Source organism: Vigna unguiculata, chromosome 2 (assembly GCF_037176805.1).
Source record: "Vigna unguiculata cultivar grain cowpea cultivar isolate G323 ecotype 2 chromosome 2, ASM3717680v1, whole genome shotgun sequence".
Taxonomy (NCBI): Eukaryota; Viridiplantae; Streptophyta; class Magnoliopsida; order Fabales; family Fabaceae; genus Vigna; species Vigna unguiculata.
In genome coordinates this window covers 17,729,471-17,736,432 of record NC_140793.1, presented here as the reverse complement: position 1 = coordinate 17,736,432, position 6,962 = coordinate 17,729,471, and the positions used below count along the sequence as shown (strand labels likewise).

The window sequence follows — 6,962 nt, the reverse complement described above, 5'->3', positions numbered from 1 at the left end:
ACTATCTAAATAAGTCGTCATTTGAAATATTCATTGTTGCTAATAAGTCCAAAATTTGCAATGAGGTATACTAACATGATGTATCACTAATTATGTTGTTTAGATGTTCCTTGGGGGAAAATCAGTGCTCAAAAGCTGGAACTTGATGATCAATAATAGTAGACATCCTTTGTGTAGGTCATTTGCTTATTCTACTAATTCAGTTATTCTTTAATCCATTGGAGTTTCCTACACACATAAGTCAAACTAATAGTAAAAATGTGTTAACAAGTATTAGAAAATCAAATATAATTGAAGTACTTGAAATGAAATACGCAATACATTTATGCACTAAAAGTTTGTGATTAGAGTTTTGTTAGTCCTCTAATTTGTGAAGAATTTGGTTGACATTGAAATTGACTTCTTCCATTTGTCGATTTATATCAATGGTAAAATTGCTAAACTTTTCTTCAATAACATCAACATGTTGCAAGTGTTACACTCCCCCCATATTTGACTTAGAAGTTCAATATTTGTAGTCACTTCTGGCAAAGGATTTTGTGGTTCTTCTTAAGGTGAATCAACCTCATTTCCATGATGATGTTGCCATGCACCGTTAACATTAATTATATTTAGCTTTTTCAAAGAATTTGTTGTGAAATGGTGTCTAGACCCCATTATTGTGCTTGTCTCGACAAAAAGGTCTACTCCACTATATTGCATGATTCTAGTTATCAAGATACCATAAGGAAGAGGTGAATCACTACCCTTGCATTTTAGCATATATTACATGATATGATTTGGCCAATTAATGCAAATGTTATTTTTCAATACCGAAATCATAAAAATGTCCTCTTGTAAAAGGTTAGCAAAATTAATAACCTTTTGTGTCAATATACTCGACACCATGTAATGTAGTAGTTTGTCATTTATGTTAAAAGATCTCGCAGTTTTCAGACGTTGACCTTGCATTTCTGGTCTCACTATTGAAGTCAATGCCATGTCACGGTCCAACGAAAGGTCTTCTGGTAAATCTGTGAAGGAGACTTTTTGACCTTGATACTTCAAATAGACAATATTAAACCAATCATCAATATTTAGTTTAATTTTGGTCCTACTAACCTCACTCAGTAGGTATCCATTAACTAAGATTCTTAGATTTGAGTATAACACTTTGATAAGATCTGGATAGAATGGAGCATCCAATGCTACGAACGTAGACAACTTTTAAATAATAGGCGATGATGGAAATACAGATCAAATGCAACTAAAGATTCAAAATTCATAACTTTTGGTTCATAATCCTTCGAATATAAAAATCATTTGCATAATGCTCCATTTGACGATAATCGCTTAAGAAACGTCTTTGGTCTAAAAAAATTTTCACCAGAGGCTTTTTTCATGATGGAGGATCTTCCTTTATGGCCGCCTTTTTTCCTTTTCGATTTTTATTTCTTGTATGCGACGATGAAAAAAGTCATTTTAAATGAACTTTTAAGTCAAAATATAAAGAAAAAAATAAAGTCAAATAAAATAAAACAATGAGAGTGAAATTAAACATAAAAAAAATAAATTACGTCAATAGTTGATAACTTGAGTGATTGAAAACAAACAAAGTACTTGACTATTCAAAAGAAACAAAGTACGCGAATAATTCAAAACAAACGAAGTACACGAATAGTTCAAAACAAACAAAGTTTGTTATTACAACTAATAAATGACAATCATCCATTTGAAGTACATCCCCTTCATTATGTTAATTAATTTAGGCCAACGTCAATCAGGTGGCATGCCCATTAACATTTTGGTATACCCCGGACGAGTGCACATGAATTCGTGGCACTAGTCCATAATAATATCTTTATGTATATTCATTTGTACTAGCATTTCCCATATGTTCCTTTCAGTATATTGGAAAGTTGCATTCCGTTTCATCATCCCCACTTGCTCAGTAAGAATGTCATTACGTCTTTCAAAGGCGATTACTTGGTGCTCTGCCACGCATGATATTTTCTCAAAATGACAATTACTTGATCTCATAACATCCATGAAGTCGTCGAGTTTTGTAGTTAGCTTTTCAAACTGTGAGTCCATTAAATCAACCATTGAGGCTTTGCGTTTTGAACCTCGGGAACCTGATGTGCTACCGGATGGGACAAATGGCACAAATTGAGTGGGGCCTGGGCTGTACTCATCCATATGTATTGGTGAAGGTTGACTCGGGTGAGAACCTCCTTCAAACGAAGGTTCCTCGGGTATATACTCCATTTGATCGTTTAAATCATCCTCCAATCGTTGTTGTTGGTGCATATGTCGCGCTTGAAATGTTGTTCGCACTGCACCCCTTGTCGCTCGATCAGCTACCCATAAATCCTCTGTCATATCATAGTGTCTAATCATGGTCACCCTCTAGTTATCTGCATTTGGCTTAGCTTGAAATTACAGTTGAATACCTATTATTAAAATTACAATATGTAGCATTTAATTGAACCACACCAATAACATAATTTGGACAAATTTCAGCCCCTACCTCAAAACATCTAGATTGATCATTCCAAGCAAATCCACTTAGTGAAGAAAATAAGTCAAAACATTGCACCATCTCTCTTTCAATACTTTTGGTCTATTTTTTAGATTATTTTTTGATACTCCACCAAACCCGGATTGGTGAAGATGATGTACCATATTATGGTATGCGTGTGTTGTCCAACTCCTATAAACTTTGTTGCCTATTCGACTTTCATCTATCATTGCACTAAGAAATCGCTCGTCCATGTCCTCTGTCCATTTTGTGATCTCTTGTATCCCCACAGAAGAGTCGACAATAGCTCCCTTTGCCCTATTCATTTCCTAATACCTAATGGAAAAAAACCTAGGAAAGCACAGTAATTTAGAATTTAACAAAACACAAATTTATTAATTAAGTAAAAGAATTCAAAACAAGTTGATTTAAGTACATAAAGTTAATTGTTTTGGTAAGTAATCCATATATGATTTGTTATATCATCCCTAATATTACAACCAACTCTATAGTCATCTTCATATGCTCGAGCGTGTCGTACATCATCTTGATTTTCCATCAAGTCACGATCGATCTCCTCCATCAAAGATTAATCATTGTCTAAACCGCGTAGGGTATTCTGGAGAATGCAACATGCTAAAACTATATTTGTCATTGTCTCAAATTCTAATGAGGTTTAGTTCCACATCCTATAATGGGAAATCGTTTTTCCCAAACACCAAATGATCTTTCAATGACATTTGTCAAAGATGAATGACGATGATTAAACTGTTCATGTGGATTTTGTGACCCTCTTCTTGCGTACTCTTTAAGGTGATATCTAACTCCTCTATATGGAGTCAAAATTGATTTTTTTAACATGAATCAAACATCTCCAAGATAGTATTTTCCTACATAAAACAAAACACTAACCTTCTGGAATGACCAAAGGATCGTCTCTAATAAAGACATCTTTCAAAATCCTTGAATTAGATGTTGTGCTCTCCCACCCAGCAACACATATGTGAATTTCATATCAAAATCACAAGCGGCAAATACATTTTGAGTTGGCCAATCCTTCCTCCCACAAAACCTTGGGGCCTCAGATCTTGGAACCCTTACTCGAATATTGCATAAATATTTTTTTTAGGAAATATTACCTTAAAATACGAGTAAAATAGGTTGTTGTTTTCAACATGAGATTGTACCTATGTCCTCAAAGGCTGAATTAGAAAATCAGATTCTAAACTTAAGATTGCATCCAGCACATTGTGAAAATGTTTGCTACAGTCGGCCCTGGCCGATAGAAGAAAAATGACACTTTGATACGATCCTATCCAGGAAAGAGTATGATCGTTTATGAATTTGATTCCTTAAGAGGCAAGACACAAATAAATCAGAGAAGAAAGCGGAATAAGACAGAGATGAAGGACGCCAATATCTAGCAGATTGATAAGTTAAGTGAAGATTCGCCACAAAGATGTTAATCTTTGATGAGAACCGAAGGCCTAAGCCAACAACAAAGAGAATCTTCTCTTTAATGAAATCAAATTCAATATATAACTAAAAGTGTCTACATTATTTTTGGTACCTTTATATATAGACATATAAGTTTAAGAAAACCTGAGAATCCTACAAGAAGTCCCAAGTCCAAAACATAAAAACATAAACGAATTTATAAAAGAAAGCCCAAAGCCCAAAACATAGAAGATAACTAATTTCTAAGAGGAAACCTAAAGTCTGGAAACATAAACTAATTTTCCTAAAAACTATCCTTCAAATGTGCTTCAAGCCATGATCTTCATATTCTTTGATTGTAAGATTGCTTGTAACATCAGGAGCCTTGAATAGTTTTGATCTTCCAATCTCTTGCTCCTTGCCCTTGTCATAGGTCCTTTAAATTGTAAAGGTTCATCTTCAAGTTCTTCTTGTATGGAATCTTGGGATAGTCCTTTATCATTCCCTCCTTCTTTAAGAGAATTTGTCCTCAAATTTGTACCACTTGAAGTTTAGGAGATAGTCCTCTATCATACCATCCTTCTTAAAATGAATTTGTCCTCAAATTCGTCTCACTATAAGATTCCTTATCACACTTCTATTCTTCTCATTATGCCCTATGATGTGCAAACATCTTGTAACTTGTTCCTCCAATGTACACCGTATCACATCATTGACTAACCCAGTTGCCATTAGCCGTTGATAGAGGTCGTACCCGATCAAATAAAATAGATTAAATGCAATATGTGAAAGTTGAACCAAGTCGTCTCCCAACGACCAATATTTTCGTCCATAGTTTAATTTCCAGAATTAAACACAACCCCTATGAGGGGGTTGATGGATTCGCACAAAATTTAATTCACAAAGTTGTAGAGAAATTTAATAATTATGTAAAAACGCAATGATTCCTTGATTCAATTGAAAGTCCACCAATCATAGATTACCAAATTAATTGTTCTATTCAAATTTTCTCTCATGAACCCTAAGTAATCAACTAAGAAAAAATTACCATGGATTCATTATGTCATTAAGCACAACCAATTTCAGGCAGTTAACACCCACAGATTGAAGCAAGCTGTGACAGAACCCATAGGGGGGTTGATGGATTCGCACAAAATTTAATTCATAAAGTTGTAGAGTAATTTAATAGTTATGTAAAAACGCAATGATTCCTTGATTCAATTGAAAGTCCACCAATCACAGATTACCAAATTAATTATTTTATTCAAATTTGCTCTCATGAACCCTAAGTAATCAACTAAGCAAAAATTACCATGGATTCATTGTCATTAAGCACAACCAATTTCAGGCAGTTAACACCCACAGATTGAAGCAAGTTGTGACAGAACCCATAAACATTAAGCATGAATACGAGCCATTGATGAAGGCGTGACCACCTCCTTAGAAGCTCCCTCAAGAAGGATCACTAGAAGCATGTCTAGAGGGGAGTCTTCTATTCCATCACCTTTATCTTTATTTTGCATTACTTTGGTTTGAATTCCTTAAGTTAGTTTCTAGTTGACTTATTTTGGTTTACTTGTTGACTTTGATCCAAAGTTGACCTTTGACCAATATTAGATTAACTTAAACCAACATGTTAATCCTTGTTTGTCTTGTTTTGTAGGTAATTAAGAGAAAGTAGAGCATGGCTAGGTGGCACTTGGTGATTGGAGCACTTGGATGAAGTGGAAGAGAGAGGAAAGCAAAAAGCATAAAGCAAAAGCAAAAGTAGACATGTACCTTGTCTCCTTTTACCTTTGTGGTTTATGCCTTAGAAGGTCACTTGGTCTCCTTCCTCTTTTGGCCTAGAATCCTCATGGGAATGCCTCCACCAATCATCTCCCTTCACTTGGCCAAGACTCACTCTCACATTAGGTTTAGGGTTTGCTAGTTAATCCTTTTTCATGTTTTTGTATTTGCTAAAGGACCCCTATGAACTCCTATTTAAAGGGTGCTCCTTGTCTTGTAAAAGGGTTGATCATTTTGTTATAAACTTTGTGCATTCAACCACCAATTTTCGTGAGCTCTCCTTCCTAGAAGTGAACTCACCTTTGCCTTATCTTGCTTGCAAGTGGCGACACCATCACTCATCTCTAGGGCTTGGTTGGCTTAGATCACCCCCTATGAGTGGCGTGCTTCTTCCATTCTTCATCTTCTATGCTTTCCATTTTTATTGTTTCTTCCTTCATTTTGCTCTTTAGTGTTGTTATTGCCGTGTGTGTTTAAGCTTGAATCCAACTCTCTTCTTCCTTTCATGAGCTTGAGAAATGAACCTTCACATCTAGATAGCATGCTATCTTAATGTCCAGTGGGAATTTTCAAAAAGCTTTCTTAAACAACTTCACCATATTCATAACTCTAAAAGGAAACAAGATAATCCTTCATCATTTGGTATCAGAGCCATTGTTGTGGTGTACTTTGATGACATTCTCATTTATAGTATGTCTCAAGATGACCACTTGCATCATTTAAGGAGTGTGTTAGAGACCTTAAGGAGGGCATCCTTGTATGCTAACATGGATAAATGTGTGTTTGGGATGGATCATGTGATCTTCCTAGGTTTCAAAATAAATCAACATGGGGTCCATGTGGACCAAGAAAAAGTGATGGCCATCAAGGATTGGCCTCCCCCAAAGAATGTAAGTGAGCTTAGGTCTTTCCATGGGTTAGCTAGCTTTTATAGGAGGTTTGTGCCAAACTTTAGCACCATAGCCACCCCTCTCAATGAATTGGTCAAGAAAGGTGTGGTCTATAAGTGGGGCAAAGATCAAGAAAAGGCTTTTGAAACTTTAAAACAAAAATTGATCAATGCACCACTCTTAGCCCTCCCTAACTTCTCCAAAACTTTTGAAATTGAGTGTGATGCATCCAATGTAGGCATTGGGGTCGTGCTTCTCCAAGAAGGGCACCCCATAGCCTATTTTAGTGAGAAACTCAAGGGGAGTCACATCAACTACTCCACCTATGACAAAGAGGTTTATGCTCT

General features: G+C 35.6%; 1 pseudogene; it reads right to left on the bottom strand.

The window, feature by feature from the left end:
- Positions 1 to 1,689: 1,689 nt before the first annotated feature.
- LOC146888377 (uncharacterized) lies at positions 1,690 to 2,379 on the bottom strand (annotated as a pseudogene).
- Between the last annotated feature and the right edge of the window lie 4,583 nt (positions 2,380 to 6,962).